The sequence below is a fragment of the Micropterus salmoides genome, unplaced genomic scaffold (genome assembly GCF_014851395.1).
Source record: "Micropterus salmoides isolate LMB-PRFRI ecotype aquatic unplaced genomic scaffold, ASM1485139v1 Ms_hic_scaffold_2264, whole genome shotgun sequence".
Classification (NCBI taxonomy): Eukaryota; Metazoa; Chordata; class Actinopteri; order Centrarchiformes; family Centrarchidae; genus Micropterus; species Micropterus salmoides.
In genome coordinates, this window is record NW_024041445.1 from 10,646 (window position 1) to 34,927 (window position 24,282).

The following is a 24,282-nucleotide window of genomic DNA, read 5'->3' on the forward strand; positions in this document are numbered from 1 at the left end:
AATCGCGGGATAGGTGTGGGGATTTGGTGAAACAGGATGAATTATCCACCCCATTTAGAAAGACGCTGTGCGCATTTTCGCACGAGATACAGCAGCATTAAGTCATTGATTACTTGAATCTCCCGACACCCCGACAGGATCGGTCAGCATGTACTGACGTTATATTACAGTGCTACAGCAAAACGCAATACATTGCTGTAGTTGCATTACTTTTGTAACACATTACTCACATTAGCTAATTAGCACTAAACACTGGCAGCTGTGGCTCAGCAGGTAGATTTAATAAACCTCTGTAACTCATTAACCCTCACATCATTGTAAAACTATTAAAAACCCACACACTATGAAATATCTTCATAAATAACTAAATAATCTGAATGAAAATAATAATATAAAGTGTAGCAGTAGATGTCAGAGTAGGCTACATAAAGTAAATGTTAGTGTAACGTCTGCTAGTAACCTTTTCACAGCTAATAAAAGACTAAAGTTTTTGCATGAAAAGTTAATTTATTATATGACAAAATTATTTAAGTCGAGTCCAAGCAGACCTTTATTGGATGTGGAAGGGACGACACTATGCAACTGTCTACTCACATTAAAATGAGAATTTGACACTAACACATACGTTAAATAGCCAAATTTTACTTGAGTTTTGTGATTTCACTTTTGCCGTCCAACCAATGTTTGCTGAGTAGTTTTTTTGCAACATTTCACTAAAAAAACACACATGTCAACCTGCTGGTGGCCCCAGAGGAAAAGTCAGATGATCACCAAAGTCAGGATTCATCCTCTGTGAACATCTGAACCACATCTCATGGCAATCCAACCAACAGTTCGTTCAACCGGCCGATATCGCCACTCTGCTAGCATGATTAAAAAGTAAACAACACATCGCACCAGTTTCAGTTTCTCTCCTCTGTTTTAAGGATTGATTTTACACATAGGCTACATCACGTGGTCCTCTGTATTTAAAGGAGTTGCTGTTTCCTCTGACCTCTGGGAGGAGCCTCAGGTCCTCAGGAAGCTGATGGAGCTTTTGCTGTTTTTGCTTCTGAACGCAGGAACAACAGCCTGACAGACAAAACAGTCAAATATTTAAAAAAGCATTTTAAAGCTGGTTTGTTTCCTCATGATTTCATAACATCTTTCTCCTTGTTTTTCATCTCTCTCCTCCCTTTCTCTTCTTCCTGTGTACCTTATGTTTTAGAAAAGTGCCTCACAAATCATCCTTGTGTTTGCTTGTTGGAGGAACCTGATGAGAAGAGCACCTGTGCTTGCTGCTGAACACTGTAGGAGTTAAGAAAAAGTCTTGAGGCCGGGTTTGGTGACTAGGAATGTGTTTTTTTATTGGCCTGGCACATCCTGGCTCTGCTCTGCTCCACTCTGGTCTCTCCAGAGCCTGGGGTTTGGCTCTGGCTCCTGGTTTGGGTGGGTCCAGACTGGTCTGACTGTGTGGTTTAACAGGGTCAGTAGTTAGCGCTCGGGCTGGGGCTGGGGCTGCTGCTGTGGCTTTGGCTCACCGATCATCACATCTGCTCGATGCTCTTATAGGGAATGTCCAAAATAATGACTGAATATAACTCTCCTCTGCTGGGAGAAGACTGGAGGATGATCATCGCCTCAAAGCCATGCAAATATACATAAGAGAAAGCTAAAACATGTTTGAGTTTAAATGGTAAATTGCTGCATTTCTATTTCACAGATGGCAGTTAGCTGTCTGACCATCAGGAGCAAGTAGTTTAGTTTATACTGTAATCCAGTCTCGGGCTACTGATATCTTGTTTATGGTTATTATTTAGTCCAAGTACCCCCCCCCCCCCCTTCTTTCTCCATCTCTTCTAAAATCTGCTTCTCCATCAGATTTTACTGATTTAAGTTTTCAGTCAAAAAATTAAAATAGGTAATAAGATAACCACCATTGCAGCCTGGAGGGTCACAGGTAAACACAATGTGTACCTCACAAGATGGCGCCCTCGTCCCAGCATGCAACACAGCGAGACACACCTTCACGTTCCCTATTTTCGTAATATAGGGCAGGACCAAAGATGATGTGTAACTAGGTACTATTCAACAAAATTACTCTGAATCACTAAATGAATCCTCAATCATTATATTTCTGGACATGTGCTTATAATCTAATGTGCGTTTTGGGCATTTTTACTTTTAATCCTAGATCAGATCAAATTGCTCTCTCTGTCTCTCGCGTATTAACATTTTATTTATGCCCACATAGATGACAACAATACAATGACACAAATATTGAATGTGCAGTAGAGCACATTTACCAGATCATGGACCAGTGACATCTCAGCAGCGTATACAACATAAATGACAGCTACCAATGAAAGCAGAGACAGCACAGTATTTTTGGGTATCCCAAGTTCTTAAAGACATTTTAATACCATCCTATGAGTATGTCCTAAGCTGCCAAATATGAAAACAAGTAGACGGCACCTATAACCCAGCTCTAAGACGGTATTTAGGAGCGGCTATTATTTGATGACCACAGTCATAAAGGCTCTAAAGTAAAGTCAAAGGTGCAGGCCTCCTCCAAAACAAACACTGACTTGTACTGACCAATACAACATCTGGTGGATCACTGACTAATGTGTGCTTTGAGCATGACTTTTAATCCTGGAGCCGATCAGATTGCTCAGTCTCTCTCTCACACATGGATAAGCAGACAACACCTACATTCACAGCAGCCTGCAGAACAACACGATGAAATGTGTTGACTGTATGAACTTTCTGTCCTGTTTATTTTGAACTAAACCCAGTTTAGCATTGCCACTGACTCATATATACAGACGCATCCAAAGTTTAAAGACAAATATACAGCCGTGAGTTAAAAAGCCCTAGCACCCTGTAAATGAAGGTATGTGGAAACTTTGAGTTGGGTTACTAATGGATGCTGGAAATGCTTTTGAGCCTAATTGAGCAAAACAGGAAATAACAGTCCACACCGCCCCTCACAGTTCATCCATCACTGGTGGTAAATGAGACACACCAGCCAGAGAGATGCAGTTTGTACAGCATGTTCTCTTGGAGGATTTTGGATCCACAATTCAGACTAAATGTGGAGCTCAAAAAGGAGAAATTAGTCTGTTTAATATTGTGCTTCTTTAAGTAAGTACATTCACTCAAGTACTGTACTTAAGTACACATTTGAAGTACTTGTACTTGAGTCTTTTCTTTCAATGCCACTTCTACTTTACTACATTTATTAGATAAATTTAGTTACCATTTACTATTTTTGCATAAGAAATATTACATGTTATACTATTAAGTACGTAATATACTAATATTATGTTATGTTATAAATTAAACTACCCAACAGTCTATTCAAGCACAACGGAAATGATTAATCAATTAGTTGATGGACGGAAAATTTATTAGCAACTTGTTTTATTTTTTAAGTAATTTTTCCTGTAAAAACATTTGATGGTTTCAGCTTCTCATATGTGAAGATTTGCTGCTTTTCCTTTGAATGATTATAATAATTGTAATGTCCGTTAATAATGTTGAGGTTTGGACTGTTGGTTGGACACAACAAGCTTTGTGAAAGTTTCACTTTGGGCTCTGGGTAACTGTGATGGCATTTTTTCTTTATTTTGTGAACTTTTACAAATCAATCAATCAATTAATGGAGAAAATAATAAACAGATTAATCCATAATGAAAATAATCATTAGTTGCAGTCCGATACAAAATAGTTTAAAACAAGCTCCAGCTCAACAATTACAGCAGTAAAATCCTGCTTTTACATTAATGCGTGAGGAATAATAATTTGTAATAATTTTTAACTTCTTCCTCCACTGGCAGCTTCTATAGAAACATCCCCGTCAAGCCTCCGGCCAGGGCTCTTTGTTGCATCACCCCTCCTCTCTCCCCTTATTTCCTGCCATCTCTCTACCGCTGTCCAATAAGGGCATAAAACGCCCTAATTAATGAATGATTTAAAAGTTTCCAACATTTTCCACAGTGGGCTCCACCAGTGTAAAAAGTGTCAGTAACTGAGCAAGAAATACTTAATATCTGTGACTCACTCACTTTGTAAAACTTTGTATTCTGCCTCCATCTTCAAATATTGTGAGTAGCTCATCGTAAACAAGCAGCAATAACTTACACAAACATGTTCTGTGCAGTACAAAGTCCCTCCCTGCACTTGTATTTCCCCTGCAACAGATGCCGAAAAATGACGAGAGTAGGACGTCTAAGGCTACAAATACTGTAGCCACAAAAAATAAAAGACAAAAAGCCTGATCAAGTCCACAGCAACACTTCATATAGGCAGCATATTTTTCTTCCCCCGTGTTTCACCACAAAATGGTTTAATAAAGTAACAGTTGTGTGTAGTCCATTGAAAATATTGATTTTGCTTTATAGCCATGTGTTCCCAAACTCTCTTGAATATTTTCACTCATGACATCGTTCCAAAATCTACAGCAGACTGAGAAATCACTGACAAACTTACCTCATAAACATGTTTTAGTGTCCAACTGACATCTATCAAAATAGAAGTATATAAAGCATATTAAGGTACATCACAGCTGAAGTTATTTCTCCACTTCAACATAATGAGAACTACTTACTCCTGTCAGTCTGTCTGACCTTAATTCATAGCTCATCAACTGCCATTGAAATTCAGTATTGTATTCTTTGTCCTCAGAAGATTATTTCTAAGGTGGCAACCCCCTGACATTTCATATAGATAGATACTGTACATAGATTCATAGATAGATAGATAGATTTTTTTTGTCTTTGGCTTGTGCCTTTTTTTGACAAAATAGTTACAGGTACTAAGGAGCCAAAAGAAGTAAACTAGGAACTGAAATTCCTTCTGTGCATTCCTGTTTGCGTTTCCAAGGCATCTGAAGAACCGTAAAGATTAGGCAAATTAGATGGATGACGGATTAAGAAACAACAATGGTGTTTGAAGCAATTTATCTGGTTGTCCTTTGCATTAATTATAGAGCGACTCTGATGTTTGGGTGGATGTTTTGCAAAGGGGAAATGCAGAGGTGAAAAAGAAGATTGAAAATTTTACAACTATAGATCATATGCTGATTGATTAAGTTGTAGTTGCCAAGGTTTTGTTTAAAAAATAGTTTATTAAGCTTAAGGAGTAGCAGAATTCTCACTTCATCCTTGAATTTATCAGAAAAATTCAAATTCTAAATCATCATTGATTCAATTTAGGGACACATGGTTTTCAGTGGACAGGAAGCATGTGAAAAACTACAATCTGAAAAGTAACTAACTAAAGCTGTCAGGCAAATGTAGTGCAGTATCAAGTACAATGTTTGTCCCTGAGATGTAGTGGAGTAGAATAAAGGAGCATAATTTAAGTATGTCCAATTTAAGTACAGTACAATTAAGAAAGTACAGTACTTACATTCCTCCACAGCCCCTGGGAACGATCCTGCAGTAGAATTACCAAACTTGTGTGTCTTTCACCCTCTTGAAATTTGATTCATGTTTGTGGGTGTGTAAGACTTTTACAGTCACTGTTAAATCACTGGATATTAATATTCAGCTAAATGAATATGAATAAATGATGTTAGGCACAAAATTACAGAGATTTGGTGAAAGAAAGGCCATGTAGAAGTGTCTGTTTGGTAGAATGGATCACACAATACGTTCTCTGTCTCAGCCCTCTGCTGTGCTGTGCACTCACAAACACCCAGATAGAAACACTCAGATTCATTGTTCACAGCCTGACACTCTCAAACACACATTATGCCAGCCTGCCAATGAATTCACAATGGAGTCCATCTGTGGGACATTTGCTATGTGTGTGTGTGTGTGTGTGTGTGTGTGTGTGTGTGTGTGTGCTGGGTGGTGATGTAACCAGGGCTAGTCTAAACAGCTGATTATGATCACAGGAAAGTGATACAGAGACATTCAGATATTCGTCCCTCATGCATGCCTCGTTTTTAGGTCATAAACCGATTTGAGCTTCATGGTTAATGTCTGTAGTTTTAATAGTTCGAGCAACAATTTAATACAGAAGTAGTCAATAATTTCTGATTGTGTTTTGCATTATTCCTTAACAGGAAATGGAATGTAACCAAGTTCATTTACTCAAGTAGCCTACTTCAAGCTCAAAAACAAGTGCAAGACAAGTGCAAAAACCGTCATGAAACACAAATACTAACATAAAAAATTAAGCATCTTCTTCCGCTCATAGCATGTTTCCTGCCCCCAGTGATTGTAAGTTGCAAGTAGCCTACTGTACTTAAGTACAGTTTTGAGGTACTTTTCGTTTTTGGTTTATGATTTATCTGATAACTTTATATAAAGTAGCTGACTACATAAAGTAGATAATAAAGAAGTTAAAACTAGTTAACGTGAACTGTATATAAATGAGTTAAAACTAGCTAATTATTTATAACTTTAAAGCACTTCAAACTAGCTGACAGATTATGAAGTAGTTAAAACTAGCAAACTGTATATAAAGTACTTAAAACTGGCTAACTGTTTAGATAAAACTAGCTAACTGTATATAACATTAAAGTAGATAAAACTGGCTGACTGTACGTAAAGTAATCAAAACTAGCTAACTGTATAAAGTATTTAAAACTAGCTGACTGTATATAACGTTAAAGTAGATAAAACTGGCTGACTGTATGTAAAGTAATCAAAACTAGCTAACTGTTTGATAAAACTAGCTAACTGTATATAAAGTAGATAAAACTAGCTGACTGTATATAAAGTATTACTATCTAACTGTATATAAAGTATTTAAAACTAGCTGACTGTATATAAAGTCATCAAAACTAGCTGACTGTATATAAAGTATTTAAAACTGTCCGACTGTATATAAAGTAATGAAAACTACCTAACTGTATAAAGTATTTAAAACTAGCTGACTGTATATAAAGTATTTAAAACTGTCCGACTGTATATAAAGTAATGAAAACTACCTAACTGTATATAAAGTATTTAAAACTAGTTGACTGTATATAAAGCATTTAAAACTGGCTGACTGTATATAAAGTAATCAAAACTAGCTAACTGTACATAAAGTACTTAAAACTAGCTAACTGTTTAGATTAAACTAGCTGACTGTATATAACGTTAAAGTAGATAAAACTGGCTGACTGTATGTAAAGTAATCAAAACTAGCTAACTGTACATAAAGTACTTAAAACTAGCTAACTGTTTAGATTAAACTAGCTGACTGTATATAACGTTAAAGTAGATAAAACTGGCTGACTGTATGTAAAGTATTTAAAACTACCTAACTGTATATAAAGTATTTAAAACTAGCTGACTGTATATAAAGTATTTAAAACTGGCTGACTGTATATAAAGTAATGAAAACTACCTAACTGTATATAAAGTATTTAAAACTAGTTGACAGTATATAAAGTATTTAAAACTGGCTGACTGTATATAACGTTAAAGTAGATAAAACTGGCTGACTGTATGTAAAGTAATCAAAACTAGCTAACTGTACATAAAGTACTTAAAACTAGCTAACTGTTTAGATTAAACTAGCTAACTGTATATAACGTTAAAGTAGATAAAACTGGCTGACTGTATATAAAGTACTTAAAACTAGCTAACTGTTTAGATTAAACTAGCTAACTGTATATAACGTTAAAGTAGATAAAACTGGCTGACTGTATATAAAGTATTTAAAACTAGCTAACTGTTTGATAAAACTAGCTAACTGTATATAAAGTAGATAAAACTAGCTAATTGTATATAAAGTAGATAAAACTAGCTGACTGTATATAAAGTAGATAAAACTAGCTGACTGTATAAAAGCTGATATAAAGTATGTAAAACTAGCTGACTGTATAAAGTAATTCAAACTAGCAAACTGTGTATAAAGTAGATAAAACTGGCTTACTGTATATAAAGTCATTAAAACTAGCTGACTGCATTTAAGTAGATAAAACTAGCAGACTGCATTTAAGTAGATAAAACTAGCAGACTGTAAGTAATTAAAACTAGCTGACAGTATTTAAGTAGATAAAACTAGCTGACTGTATTTAAGTAGATAAAACTAGCAGACTGTAAGTAATTAAAACTAGCTGACTGTATTTAAGTAGATAAAACTAGCTGACTGTATTTAAGTAGATAAAACTAGCTGACTGTATTTAAGTAGATAAAACTAGCAGACTGTAAGTAATTAAAACTAGCTGACTGGTTAAAACGAACTGACTGTAAAGTAGTTAAAACTAGCTGACTGTGTATAAAGTATTTAAAACTACCTGACTGTATAAAAGCTGATGTAAAGTATTTGAAACTAGCTGAATGTATATAAAGCTGATATAAAGTATGTAAAACTAGCTCCACCTCGAGCAGCTAAAACAGTAAAATACTGCTCTAACATGCATCAGTAGGCCGATTAACAATCTAATATTGTACAGGTGACATTTTACTACAGAATGATTGGGCTACTTTAAATTTTAATATTGTACTTTGACTTAAGTAGTATTGTAAATTGTAAACCTCTACTTGTTACAAAGTATTTTACATTGTTGTACTGCTACTTTTACTTTGAGTATCCCACATAATTTTACACAAGTACATTATTAACTGTTTACTTGTAAAATGGAGTATTTTTTAAAGTGTGGTATTTATTCGTACATTTACTTGAGTAAATGAATACTTCCTCTACCACTTGTTAATAAGTGACCAAATAAAAACGAATTAAATAGTGAAGCTCTTCAGACCATGACCAGACCCTGCACAGCAGGAATCTTAAGGGAAAGCCTTTCCCTTCCTGCTCCTGCAAGACAAAGGGGAGGGGGGGTGGACACATGCGGGGAGGCAGGATTACGCCACTCGGAAAATGGAGTCAATGAATTGATAGCCCTGGGGTATTAATCGACTGGGGGGTTCACTAGTGTGTAGGAGGGAACTCCCACTGGAGGCGTTTCTTCTCTCCGAGTGTATATTGAGACAATACCGTCAATGAGCTGCACTTTTCCCACGTTTTCTCACCAGGGGCGAAACGTTTCGGGCTCAAACACCGCAGAGATTTTATTCTACCCGCTCGTAGAGATGTGTTTTGGCAAGTGAACCGCGTGAGTCATTTTTGAACCATTAATAATCACCAAAGCGCCTCGTCTGGTTCAGAGGCTGTCTAATGAGGTGTGTTAGGAGTCGGGAAAAGTTGTTTTCAGTTTTTAAACTGCAGCGCTGCTCACGTAACGTTACGGCCGGATAAACCAACAACCTTTGATTTAACTACCGACTCTGCCTCCACGTCCTCGGATATAAAACAACTTGACTGTGGATTTAAATATAAAGGTAACGTTACGGCTCTATTTCACCTTTAATTCAAGTTTTACGCAAAAGAGCGGTTTTGTTTGTGCGCTGCATTACTTTTCTGGGTCTTTTCTTTGCAAAAGAAGACTTTGTATTACATAGCATGGAAAGCTTTTGTTTCACTAAAAGTGCATCAGTGTTACCAGCAAAATGTACTTTAAAGTATCAAAAATAAAAGTTTCACAACGCAGAAAATGTCTCATGTCAGTGTTAAATCTACTCTTATCATATAATATTATGAGGTTATACATTAGTAGCGTTTTGCCTTTGTGTATATTTTCTGCACTCTTTAGGCACTCACCTACTTTGTACTGCAATTGCTACACAACTATTTCCCTTTTGAGATAAATAAAGTTCTATCTTATCTTCTATTGGTCGAGGAACAATTGCTTATGTGGACGTAATACTTATTATTATGCTATTGTACCGTTTATTGGTCGATGTGGAGCTAATTTTAACAATTTTATACACAGTTGGGTAGTTTAATCTATAAAAAAGCATAATATTTTATAAGCTTTGCATGTAAAATCTCAATTTGTTAAGTAACCAGTGTTTGGAAGAAGTAGCCCATTTAGATAATAGTTAAGTTTAAAAAGAATAGTAAAAATAGTCCATTACAGGTAAAAGTCATATATTCAAAATGTTGCTTTAGTATTGGAAACAAAATGTACTTGGAGTATCAAAAGTTAATGTCCTTATTATATAGAATGACTCCATCGTTTTAGCCAGTTTCTTTTCTTAAGTAAATGATAAGGATACTTCTGTCATTGTAAATACCCTTCAGGTGAGTTAAATAGGGTATGTGTCATACTATGTAAGAGCTCAGTATCTTCCGCTCCAGCATTTCCCAGCAGCAGCGTGGTTAATGAATTTTACAGTTCACGGTTACTGTCACACTGATTTGATAGTAATCTGCTTCTGCTAGGCTGTTAATTCAAAATATGTGGAGTGTGCATGAAGAGTCTGACTCATTTTCCACTCGGACTCCCCATAGGTGGTTATCCTGTAGCACAAACCAGGAACCCATTCTCTAAATCTCTTATTTGTTTATTATTCTTCATACATCACTTTCTGCTGTTTACATTATCATGTTGAAATGCTCAGCGACACTCAGGCCAGTACGGTTTCTTCTTCTTTATCCTCCTGTTCCTTTTATGAACTCTCCATGAGATATGCAGCATGCTGCGTTCAAAATATGCATCTCTTCCTGTTTGGCACTCGCTGAATGTCGTTTTCCAGCTCGGATGGATGGGTGGCAGAAGTAGATGTGTGTGTTAGTATGACAACTATTCAGAGCTGCCAGCCTGCTGTAGAATCTGGTGTGTAGGTGAGGGCTTCAGCACGGGAAGGTGAACAGACAGGGTGGAGGAAAGTGACAGAAGTTTTGTTATTAAAAGTGTGAGAGGATTGAAGGATTTGCAGAAATAGAAAATAACCTATGAAGTACTTTACCGATCCTGTTAGTGAGAGTCTGTGTACTGATAGTGACGCATTTTCTAGTCAGATCTAAAAAGTTACAAAAACAGAGAAGTGAATAAATTATGCTGGACATGAAGCAAGTCTTCTTTGGTTGTGGTTTATCGAATGTGAATATTTGCTGAGTTTCCTTTTCTTCTATGAAAGTAAATTGAAGCTAATTAAGCATTCTCAGTTTTCTGACTTCTTACATTAGTCCAGAAAACAATTAGCAGATTTACTGATTATAAAAATAATCCATATTTGCTGCCCCAGACCAAGAAATGTAGTGAGCAGGTAATTTTACAGTTGACTGACTGAGTTGTTGGTGCTCTCTGGTGGACAAACTGTTTCTAAATGACCTCAAACACATCTTTTCTGTACTGTTACAACTGTCATAAGCTAAAAACCTGCTCTGAATCTAGCTCTGAACAATGGCAGCTATCATTTTGGTGCAGGGTGTTGTATGTGAATCTCTTCACTGCCAGTGTGTTTGCTGAATATGTTTGTGTTTTATATGTGGGAGGGAGACACGCTGCTGTATTTTCCAGAATGTGTTTGGAGAAGCGGTTCACATTTGTGTGTAAAACAAGAAAACGTTGTCCACATGAAGGTTTTTGTGAAGGGCTCTCGTGTGCAGCAGCCTGACTTTCACATAAAACTCCTTAATGTTCACAAAAGCCTAATTAATCTAAGTGTTTTACTCTATATGTGTAATGTATGTCTTTATAAACCTGGCACGCTCCGCTGAAATGCTCATCACGCTCGGGGACGCCGCCCTCAAACCACATGCACATGCTCTGCACACTCTGTGCAGCATGAAGACGAAGGACAGACCCTGCGTCCTCTGTAATGGTCTGATTTTCAGAGCTGGAGAGAGTACAAGCTGAGGGGCTCTGCGATGGCAGCCAAGCAGTGTTCATCTTGTTTATGAGGCTCATAAGATGACGAGTGTCCCACTGCATTTACTGTCCTCTATTCCTCCTTCAATGTTCAAGTCACTTTCCAGCTGAAGTTAACGTCTTCTCTGGAGCCAGACTGATAAATCTGCTCTGGTATTCATTTGTTTACTGTAGGAATAGAGACGGGTTAGCCATTTACAAACAATCAGGAAGCCACAGTGTCATGATAGATTATTTATAGCATGTTCAGTACTTGAGGTTTCGGAATATGGCGGCAACCAATGATTATTTTCATTACTTAAATAATGTGTATTTTTTCTGATTAAGTAATTGTTTAGGTTGTAAGATGACTTATTTTTTCCAAACAGCTCAGAAAATATAAAGATAAAATTTATCCTCTTTGATATAAAACTCAGAAAAGCCCCTTGGTGAAGCTGCAACCACAAATCATGAGACATTTTACCTTAAGAAATAAAATTGAAATAAAAATTGCTGTCCACAGCAGCTGGAGATGGCTTATTTAATGGGGGGGAAATTTTCACCAATATGTTGTTATTTAGGTTATCGGTGTCAAAAACGTAGTATTGGCCCGGCTGTATTTGGGTCTCTTCAGCTCCCATACCAAGATAATGTTTTGACCAGAAGGGGAGGAGGAGCGTTTCACACCTTCATGGTGACACATGCAGCAAATGGTGCTGGTGTCCGTCCGTGTTTGTTTTAGGCAGCGTGCACATGTGATTTACTGCTGCACTGTTTTGTTTGACACTACAGATATTTAGGAGTCACAGGTGAGCTAAATGAGCAGGGGAGGGGGGTGACTCCAGAGTGTTGAAGGATTATGGGTCCACATCACCATGCCTTCACTACTCAGAGAAACAGCTGCACAAGTGTGAGCAGCCTGTGAGAAAACACTGAATTAGCATGTTGCGATGTTGGTGCAGGCGTGTTGTTCCCATTTACGTTTGTGAGGGAACCACAAATTATTTTTAGTACCGACCATTTTCTCAGCAGCCTCTGACCCTCCAAAGGTGATGATTGGAGATATCTGAGCGTTGTCAACACCTTGTCATGGCGCCACCTGGATCTTCCCTGCATCAAAAGCAGTTCTACACCCTGATTGGATGCGTGCCATGGTTCCTTTAGCTCGTGCCATGGTTCCTTTAGCTCCACAGAGGGGGGTCCTCCCCACCTGTGCAAGTTGACCAGTGGTCGGGAGGGTGTCAAAAAAGAAAATACAAAAAGGCTCCAACCAACACAGTTCACTCCACTTGATGGGTCTCTTAGGGAGGTCCCATCTTGTCCAGGAACCTTGAGTTCCAAGCTTTACGGATTTAGCTCTTCTTCCTACATCCTGTATTAAGGTTCTTTTCGCTAAGAGTGGACTTAGGGAAGTGTGGAAATGTTCTGGGGTTTCTTCCGATGCAGGGATTGCCAATGATTGTCTCTGATCCAAAGAGAACATTTTGGCTGGTTGATTGCAGTGCTGGAAGCCGGCTTTCGCCCAGATCTTGTTCTTAAACCTGCTTCCCTAATGAGTTGGTCTGGAGAGTCGCTATATGTCAGGGAGAGTCTACATTTAACTTTGAACTCCTTCACACCTGAAGGAAAGGGGAGCTGGAGCTATCCAGACTTTGTGTAGACCCTGGAGGGAATTCCTAGCAATCTGCAAAGTGCTTATTTTGTCCAAACAACGTCCAAAATATAGATAAGATAAAAGGAAAAAAGCAGAAACTTCTCACCTTGTAAGAAGCAGCAATCGGAGATGATGGTGCAATGTTTTTCCTTGAGAAATAAAATTGATTGATGTTGTCCACAGCAGCTGGAGAAGGTTTGTAAATCCATTCAACATTGAACTTCCAAGTCACAAGATCACCAAAGTGTGTAGCTGCAAGTCAGACAATAAACATTTTCTTTCTCTTTGTAGTGCTGTAATGCAGATTTCTGTTATTATACCGCGTAAAATGCTGGTAATATGTTGACTTAAATGGAGCGATGTCTACATTTACTTGAACCATCCAAATATCTTCATTTAACACATATACATTTAATAGGACATTGTTGGGGACTATTTTCAGTGGCTGAATAATTCACATTGGTGCTGTAGTGAGTATTTAGGGCAGGAGGACCAGTGGGCAGCTCAAGGTATGTTAGTTCACACCTGGCACTATGCGTCTCCACATGGTTTGTGGGCCGTTTCGAAGCCTAGAGTTTGGTATTTTGGCCGTCGCCATCTTGTTTTTTTTGTAACCACATGTGATCGTATTTGGAAAAAAGTGTGTAGCCAGCAAGTCTGGTTAGGAAGGTGCATCCATAATTCATGTTAACTGTGATTGTAAATGGGATGTTAATTTTGGCTGGTTTGAAAAGGGCTTAAAATAAAATGTACCTACCAGGAAAAATGAACAGCATTGGCTGCACTTTTCAGACTGGATCATATTTTAGGGAATATTCTTTTTTTTTTTTCCTCTGATGTCCTCTGGCTGCTTGTCTTCTTGTGACTCTAATTTTATATTTGTCTCTGTTCACTTGCTGCAGTGTGTTCCCAGTCTGGAAGACCCAGTAAGTTGATGTGTTAGGACACAATGTCTTCCCCCCGCTGCTTCCTGCTGCTGCTGCCATGCGTCCTGCTGGTTCTGCTGGTCCAGTTTCCTCAGGTTCAGTCCAGACCGGCCACAGAGGACACTGACACAGGTAAGATGCTTCACAGATGTCTGTATGAGTGTGAATGTCAGAAGTATTTTTCTGTTTGAGAGCTGAACGATTTTAGGAAAAAATATCAAAGTGTGTGTGTGGTTTTTTGTTTTTTCCTGATCAGTACAACGCAGCTTTAAATGCCAGGCCTGTATTTGTTGAACAAGATTGCATCAAAGCATAATCACCTTTTGTTTTTACATGAACAGAATCACATAAAATACAGCTGGTGCCTCCCAGGGTTTAAACCATAGACTGTATAAAAGACGTGGACGTAGATTTTGGCGTCGTGACGTCACACGTTGGTTTGTGGACTGTAGTTTCAAGCATCGAGTTTGGCTGATAGGGCGCCGCCATGTTGATTTTATTTGCAACCAGCAGCACCGGACGTGACCATATTTGGACGAGACGGTGGAGCTAAAGGCCGTGTGTGTAGCTAGCTAGCTTGCTAGCTATGTGCATCTGTAATTCAGGTTAACTGTCATTTTAACAGGGCTGATAATTTTGTATACAGAACAGGCTTAAAACTAAATGTACTCATCAGAGAAAGTGAACAGCCGACTCTTAATACGCTTTTTCAGCGGCGACCATAAGAGACCATAAACTCATCAGGAAAGTGATTACTGAGGGAATAAATCAGATGAGAAGTAGAAACATTTTCTCATAAGCTACAAGACAGTTACTTATTTTTGCAACTAGTGGAGTCGCCCCCTGCTGGGCATTAGAAAGAATGCAGGTTTAAGGCACCTTAGCTTTACTTTTCAGACCTGGAGGTTCCCAGTTCAAACTAGTAAGTCAGACTAATGCTGAGACAATTTGTTAGCCTAATTAATTGATTTACAGAAAAAAACCCTGCTGCCATTTTTAATAATCTGCTTTTCCTATTCAAGTTATGATTAAAATCTCTGTGAAACCTGTGATTTGAACGTTTTCAATATAAAAACACTTCATTACTTACTTCATTATGTCCCTCTGCCTCTGTAGACTGCTATAACATTAACAGTTGCTGGTGTGATTTTTGCCTTGTTTTTACTGGTGTGTGTGTGTGTGAGCTGTTTGAGGTCTTCGCTCCTCTCTTTTGTTCGAGGGCCCTTTCATGTCAGCTGTGGTCTTGGTGTTTTTTATTACATAAAACGCTATAAAACTTTCCAATGAGCGAATTTCTTTAATAGGAAAGTGACTTTTTCAAGGTTTGGCTGTTTTTGGCTTTGAGGCATCTGAAACTGGTTAAAGTGATATTTCATTGGTGTAACTGAGGCTTGGCTCTCAGGGTGCTGGTTATGGTCTGTATATCCTGTCCAGACACACTAACACATGCACACAGTCTGGTGTGTTACGGCCACTCAGACTCTCACAGACAGAAACACAAGAAACTCTTTTCAGAAAACATTCAAACTCCTGCCAGTATTTGTCTTCGTGTGCATATGCATGGATATACCTTCCCTGTGTGTGTTTGTCTTTTTTTGTTCCAACCATCTGGACTCCAGCTGAGTGTGTCTATGTGATACTGTTGTTTTTGAGCCCATAAATTCTTTGTTTTTCTCTAAATCAAGAACACATCAAATTTAGCCTTCTCTGCTGCAGTCTCCTGTCATAAACAAAGCATGCTTTCAATTTCCCACCTCACTCTCTGTTGTATTCTCCCAAATGAAGGTTTTGGTCTTTTGAAATTTAAACCACTTCCCTCCTTTACACTCTCCGCTTTCTAAGACTGAGGATAAAACCAGTTTAACGTAAAATATTCCCGTAAATGCCACAAACTATACTCAAAAACTCTACATAAAAAAAGGCATCCCTAAAACCCAACCCTGTTTAATCCTTTTTATAAACTGTTTGATGTGTAACAGAAGCTGCACATTCGCTATGATCTATATTTTCAGTACCACAACACAAGGTTTTACAGGGATTCCCAGCTTTGCATGTGACACAGTGGTTTATTTTTTTTAACTATGGCCTCTCCTGTTCACCTTCAACATGATTTAAGGCCAGAAACACTGAAAATTAGTATTTGTTTTTCTTAAGGGAGGGTAGTCTGACTATTTTTTTTGGAAGAGGAGGACGGGGTATATATATTTTTTTTTCCTTAACACAGACTTTTTTTAAAGATTAATAAAAAACAAAGGAATCACACATGTTACAAATTATGGCGCTGGTGTTGGGCAATGGGTCATAAAACATATCAGAACAGTCCTGACCCTGTATTAGGGCTTTTTCTTCTCCTCACTAGCTAATAGGACCAAGATGTCAGCTGGAGAAACAGAATCTTTATGGATATGATATTATCTGGACTGAGAGTCTGCAGCCATGCTAGCAGCTCTGTGAGTCTGTAGGCACAGCGGTGTGTTGAGAGAAATGCTAAAATCAGCATGCTAACATTTAGCTGCTACAATGCCTATCATGTTCACTGTCTTAGTTTAATGTCATCCACTGGCACGTCATGTAATTGGTGTGATTATGACAGAAATGTCAGGCTAAAACTAATTCATTTGTATTTTTTATCTTATTATTGTGGTGTTTTTTAACTATGACCTACCAAGGGACTGCAGATGTGAATTATCTTGAAGCTATAATCTGGTACAGTGCATCAAATGGTATCAAGTGTTTTTCTGTACGCTGTCCCTTTTTTATTTAAAAAAATAAAAAAATAAATAGATTAATAAATAGAAAGTAGCTGGAATATAATGTTCTCTGGTTCCAGCTTTTCTAATTTGAGGATTAACTGCTCTTCTGTTTTTATATTGTAAACTGAATATGTGTGTGTTAGTCTGTTGGCTGGTTCTGACACCTGGTTTTAGGAAACTGTGCTGGATATTATTCTCTATTTTCTGAGACCAAATTATTAATTTTTAATGTAAATAATCGTTAGTTGCAAGAAACCCTAGCCTGCCACAAATTTGGCAATTGCAAAAATCACTTTGATTGTGAACACTTGCTGTTGTCAGTGTTTATTGAGAAATAATTTCACATCTTCCCCGAGAGTAGCGAATTGTTGCAGGAAGACAACACACTGACCTTTCTGTGGACGCCATTTTTGGCGTGCATAATTGCCCCAAAGGAATACGTTGCAGCCACCCGGGCCGGTTCAGCTGCCTGCTGAAGCAACATGTCGGGGGGGGGGGGGAAGAGAAAGGTCCCCAGTTTAAAAATACAGAAATTATCCTTTTTAGGTTTAAGCTTAGTTGCACAATTTTAAATGATTTATGCTGTTTATTAATGATAAAACAAGTTTTACTACTGTGAAGCTGTGATATTTTAAAGTTTGTTTGTCATTCAACCATGTAAAACATGAAAGAATGAAATTTGTTTCCCAGGTCCAGCAGCGTACATAATAAATAACAATTTAACAAAAACCCTATATAAAATCATTTAAGTACATTTAATACATTTTCAGACGATAATCATACCATGAATATCTCATACTCTTGCCAACAGATTTGGGTGGTATTGCAGTTTTTCAGTCAGTCAAAGAAAGGGTTGAAAGTAAATATTCATAACTCTGGGGAGGGGGTTGCTTTTTTTTTTTAAAAAGCCCCCTCCCCCCTCCATTTATTCTGGTATAGTCCCTTAGCAGGGAAGGACTGGAGGGATGTGTGTTTTGTTTGCATGCTGTTAATGGCCGGGGCAGATAAGGAGGAGGTCTCTGAAGTTTCGGAAGTGGTTGGGTGTAGTACTGTCCTGTGGCGACAGCTCCTGTCTGCCCGGCTGTTGAGTAGGACAGCTTAAAGGCTCATTCACAGCGCCGGGGTCAGAGGTTAGAGGTTAATCCACAAACTGGTTTCATTATCTCTTGGAGGGAACATCTGAGACTCCCAGTGAGAAGCCCTAAAATCCTGTTTGCAAACATCAGCACAATTTTCTGAGCAGCTTTTAAACCTTTAACCTTTTTTGTAGCCGCAGTTAAATCGTCTGAAGACGAAGAAGACGATGAGTCATCCTCAGAGGAAAATAAACTGTCCAATGAATTGTCAACAAGCAACGAAAAGATCCAGTGTAAGCCCCAAACTTTTGGTTTTGTCTTTCTTTTGTTTTTGTGTTTAAAAACATGACATCAAGAAAAACGATTGTAATCATGGTGTTTACCTCGTTGTGACTCCTCGTTAGCGCTGGCGCCGCAGTGGGTGATGCCAGAGAAGATGGAGAAGCAGCTGCACGCTGTTCCAGCCAGTAGGACTGTAAAGTTTCGCTGCCAAGCAACTGGAAACCCCGTTCCCTCCCTGCGCTGGTACAAGAACGGGAAAGTTTTCAGGAAGGACCAAAGAATCGGAGGGTTCAAAGTGAGTTTTTGGCCTTTCTTGTAAAGAGAAACGGACAAGAGGTTCAACCCGTTGTTTTAATTGGTTTATTTCTTTCTATCCTCAATCTTTCAGATCCGAGACCACATGTGGACTCTAATAATGGAGTCAGTTGTTCCATCTGATAAAGGCAACTACACCTGTGTGGTGGAGAATGAACACGGGAGTCTGAAACACACCTACCTGCTCGATGTAGTTGGTAAGAAATGCAAATTAATTATTTAAAAATCATACAATGTGATTTTTTTTTCTTGATTTTTGTTTTAGATTCTGTCTCTCACAGTTGAAGTGTACCTATGATAAAAAATTACAGACCTCTACATGCTTTGTAAGTAGGAAAACATGCAAAATCAGCAGTGTATCAAAGACTTGTTCTCCCCACTGATTTCATCGATAAAATCATTATGACATCGCCGAGACGGTTTGAAACACACCAGTGTGGTGTGGACAGAGGGCTGAAATGGAGAGAGAAATATGTGTAATTTAGCTCGACTGTGGACTGACTATCCAAATGTGTTGCTGGGCACCTCTTACATTCTTCAAACTTTCTTTTCCAGAGCGTTCTCCTCACAGACCATCCTGCAGGCGGGTCTGCCGGCGAACCAAACTGCAGTTGTTGGCGGTAACGTGGAGTTTGTGTGTCGGGTGTTCAGTGACCCGCAGCCTCACATCCAGTGGCTCAAACACATCACCGTCAACGGCAGCAGAGAGGCGCCAGACGGACACCCGTACGTCCTTGTTCTCAAGGTTTGTGTGTAGTTATACCACTTTTGTTTCCCTAAACTAAAATATATTTATACCCAGTAACAGACACGTGTAACTGCAAACGTTTTTAAACTTGCCTATTACGTTCCTGGTTAGTTGAGTACTTGTTTGGTCTATAAAAGAGTGAACAGTTTCCTAAAGTCCAAAGTCTCAAACGTTGACCAGCAGTTTGAAACCCAAAGATAAGATCACAGATTATAAAGACTTTCTCTTACAGAATAACACAATATACCTCAAATTATGATACAATAAAAAGATCAAATAAAGTCTGGATGTTTCCCTCTCACTCTGGTTTCCAAACGTTTTGACTCGTGACCCCTCCAAAAGGAAGCAGTGTCTACCTGCGACCCTCCTAACCGGTTGCACCTGTCTACTAAAAGTGACAAGTTTAACTGAAGAGTGATAGTTTTTTTTTTTTTTTTTCCTGCCTTGTTTTATTTGAATCATCAGCCTGAAGAGATAAAATGATCTAGTGTTTCACCAGAAATGAAGAGAAATTCAACATGGCTTGTTGGCTCTACGGATATTTCATAGCAAGATATTTAAGTTTTAATGGTGCAACTTAGAAAGGACTAAACGCTCAAACTTAGAGATGGACCTGGAATATTATTGGTAACAATACGCTTTAAATTTGATTCTAAAACACAGTAAGCTGCCGCGCATATACCCTGATTTTTAAAACTGTGTGGCTGCAACATGTCAACATGACGACGTGTAAGAAGTCTGGAGTGACTCAGACATAAAAGTAATGTGTATTTGTTATAACCTCCACTAGTGGTGGTTCAGCATGTCTTTATATTGCATGAGACTGGTTGCATATCTCTCAGACTGAGCAGAGTAAAACCACATCTGTGATGGATTGTGGACTCATGATGAAAGACACGCCACTGTGGTTTGTTGTGTCTGGCATGTAGCCAAGAGCCTTTGCACGTATTATTATGTTCCCTTTCACAAGAAAGGCTGAGTACAATGAATGTCTGGTGATTGGAGGATAAAAAGAGACATTTATAAAACAGACTCTCATCAGTTAGTTACTCATTTCTGAACCTTAAATGTCAGCAGCACCAGTGTGCAGAGTCCTGCATAACTTTAGCAAAGTTTGGTACCAGTTACCTGAAATGACCTTTTAAAAAGTGTACCGTAGGGGTGCACAATAGCATTGGGAAATACACAAATGACAAAGATTAATCAAAAAACAAACGCAGTGATTCATGCAGAAGCACCTTCATTGTTTTCAGTGGATTGTGTCCAGAACTCTGCTTATTTTATGCACAGCTGGATCTAACATTTACAGCTGCCCTGTGAACTTTTCTTGTAAACAAACAAAACTCATGTGTGTATTCCTGACGTCAAACAAGCGTGTTCTCCAGAAAACATTTGCAGAGCTGATTTGTTTGAGTATTTTCAATCCTGCATTGTTTACATCCATGTTTACTAGCTTGCAGTATTCTTCTGATTCGACTGTCAATCTCACAGTCGAAGCTTCACAGCGGCGTTATGAAACGAGGATCATACCATTTTGGCGATATGGGGGTGCTCAACGTCTGATAGAACTACCAGTTTTCTCCCAATAAGTTAATATACAGCCTATTACAAAATAAATATCAACATATAATGCTGCAAATAAAAATGTGAAAAGAAAGAAGCTTTTAATAAAGGATTTTAAGTGAATAAATGCAAAATTGTAACCCTAACCCTTAAGGAAGGGGACGTAGCGTGCGTGTGTGTCGGTATGTGCTGAAGAGACGGAGCGCCAGCTTCGCCGGTGTTGTGCCGACATGTCCGCACCTCACGGGACGTTCTGATCATTTATCACCATTGATGAACCAAACAAAGAATATTAGATTGTTTTGAAATAGACCCACGAGGAACCACGACTTGCACGCAGTTGTCGGCCCAACGGCACGCAACCCTGCACAAGACCGGTGAATGGCAGGCGAGCAGAAAATGGTCAACAAAAAGCCTCATTTTAGATGTAAAAGCATGAAATAGAGATTACAGCTCTGCAGCTTCTGTGTGTAACACCCCCCCCGCATGCGCCACACAGACACACGTGATTCAGTCAACTATAGGCAAGACTTGAAAATTCAGCCCTAATATACACAACTAACATATTGTTGGTTTGGGTCTCTTCATGGGATTTGTTGAAAGTAACACCAGTTTTATTGTTGTCTCTTATATGCTCTGGCTTTTTAGGGCTGCAACTACCTATTAGTTTTTGTTGTCGATTAGTCTGTCGATCATTTTTCATGATTAATCGATTAGTTGTTTGGGCGTTAAAATTTCTGAAAATTGTGAAAAAATTCAGTTTACTGTGATAGAGGAGGAAAGAAACTAGAAAATATTCAAATTTACAGTTTTTCTCAATTGCTTAAACACTATAAGCAGACTATTGAACAAAAATTTAAAAACCATAACTCAATTTTCTCTAAACTCTACACACAAATCCCTTCATTTCTCATTGCCTACACCGTGTAGTCATTGAGAAAACACTTACATTTGCTATTGTTCACTCAATCAGCACAGGTTGAGCCCAATTAGCACACAGCTACCCAGGTGGAAACACAAACACACCAATCAGAAGATTCAGTAGATAAAAGGGCCGGAGTCAGTTCATTCAGTTTTGGAACAATGGATCCAGAGAAATCTGAAGGAAGAGGTGGAGGAGGAGGAACACAGTATGGAGAGGAAGAGGTGAAGGAAGGAGAACAATAGGAGTTGAAGGAGGAGATGGGATAGGAGGAAGGTGAGAAGTAGGAGGCAGAGCAGGAGGAGGAGGAGAACAAGAATCTCTGGCCTGTCTCAGACCCAGGACAGGACGCTGTGGCAGAATAATTAGTTTTTTGGTGTGTTGAACTGAACAGCACGCAAAGGAATAAAAAATGTGCTAATGTTTACATTTGTTATTTCTTTTGTTGTGTTCATCATGTGAAAAGGAGAACCATAAGCAACATTTCTAATAACCAGTTTTTGTAGTATTGTTTTGAATTTAATACACACCAGTGTGTCAGACTGTGTTGTTGTGTGTGTGTGTGTGTGTGTATTTCTAAGGGCTTGTGTGTTATGTCTGAGGGCAAATTTTGGTTTTTCAGCAAGATTGAATGGTTTTGAGTGGAAAGCTTCATTCTGACCTGAAAATAGGATGTTTGGGGAATTTGGTGAGAAGCTGTGGATTTGTGTTTTCGAGAAAAGAGGCATAATTTCAAGAAATGTGTTTAAGCAATCAAAAAAACTGTAAGAGGAAGCTGAAATCAGAGAAAATAGTTGGCGATAATAGTTCGACTAAATGTTGCAGCTCTAACGGCTTCATTTTTATTTTACTCTTGTAAAGACTATATTAAAACTTTACTTACTTTGAAAGAACACATCCGCCTACACACTTTTCTTTAATTCACATTTCATTTTTATTTCATGTCACATATCTTTCTTATTCCAGACGGCAGGTTTGAACACAACGGATAAAGAAATGGAGGTTTTGACTCTGAGGAACGTAAGTCTGAACGACGCTGGGGAGTACACCTGCCTGGCAGGAAACTCTATCGGAGTCTCCCATCATTCTGCGTGGCTCACCGTCGTCGATGGTATGTTGCTCAGAAATGATCTACAACATGACCGTGACCCTGAGGACTTGACGGTCTGCTGATGTCTGTGCTCTAATTTCTCTGATGTCAGACCTGCCCCCTTCGGTGCTGCCCTCTCAGACATACTTGGAGATCTTCATCTATTGCCTTGGGTTTTTCATCATCATCATCCTCACAGCCACAGCAGTCATCTGCAGACTCTGCTGTGCACCGAAGAAGAGCGACTTCAGCAGCCAGTTAGCGGTCCAAAAGTTAGCCAAAAGCATTCCTCTGAGGAGACAGGTAACACGTCTGTCTCACCTTACCACTACTAAACTATTTTTCTCATTTGTTCAGTTTTCTGTTTTTGTCTTTTAACTTCCTGTTGCTATTACTGGCTCTAACAACTACAAGTCGACAGTATCTGCTCTGATCGGTTCATGCAGCCTGCTGTACATTTATTTAAATTGGAAACACTGGCGTAGTGGCGAGTGTTATATTTAGTAGTATTTAGTAAAACGGCTAATGTCTTCCTGCTTGATGTGCTGTTGTCTCACTGTTACTATGAATAAATAAAGAAGCAGTGATGCAAAAGTTTGTTAAAATTAGCTTCCTGTCGCAGTAACGTGTTGGCACAAGGCGATCAGAAGTTAAAAGACAAAAAAAACGGACTCGGAGTCCTTGTTGTTGCATGAGGTCATAAAGACTCTCACATCTTCTCTCCTCCCTCTGCAGGTGTCAGTCGAGTCCTCGTCCTCCCTCCAGTCAGGATGTGTTGATGCGTCAGTCTCGTCTCTCCAGCGCCGCCACCACCATCCTGGCAGGGTGTCAGAGTACGAGCTTCCCTACGATCCTGTGTGGGAGCTGGCTCGCGACAGGTACGGCACACTATATAACGTACAACCTGTCTCACCCACTCACTGTCCTCATGCAGCAAGAATCTGAAGGTTCAACGCTATTTATGTCCTAAAAACACTTCTTATAAAGCTCTATCTGCGTGCCCATGTTCCTTTCAAACTTAATGATAAAGTGATTATTTCACTTGTAATTTTCTGCATTTAGTGAGTTTGTCGGTGGTCCACCCTACACTGAAGGCTACACCCTTTATTTAGTCCCGTCTTCTGTTACTTTGGGAACATCACAATTTTATCTGTCTACCAAGTGGCTATAAAAGTGCCGCCAGTAGATCGTCAGAAAGGTTTCTACCACTTTCTAATTCATTCCTACTTGTGGCCCGTCCTCAACCCTCGCTGCTTCCTTAAAATACAGAACAGAACAAAAGTCCTTGTTTCAAAAGATCACATTCCTTGAGATAACGTGAACACTGTAT

The 24,282-nt window shown here is 38.8% G+C and overlaps 1 pseudogene; it reads left to right on the top strand.

The window, feature by feature from the left end:
* Positions 1–8,843: 8,843 nt before the first annotated feature.
* LOC119917834 lies at positions 8,844–23,830 on the top strand (annotated as a pseudogene).
* The last annotated feature ends 452 nt before the right edge of the window (positions 23,831–24,282 follow it).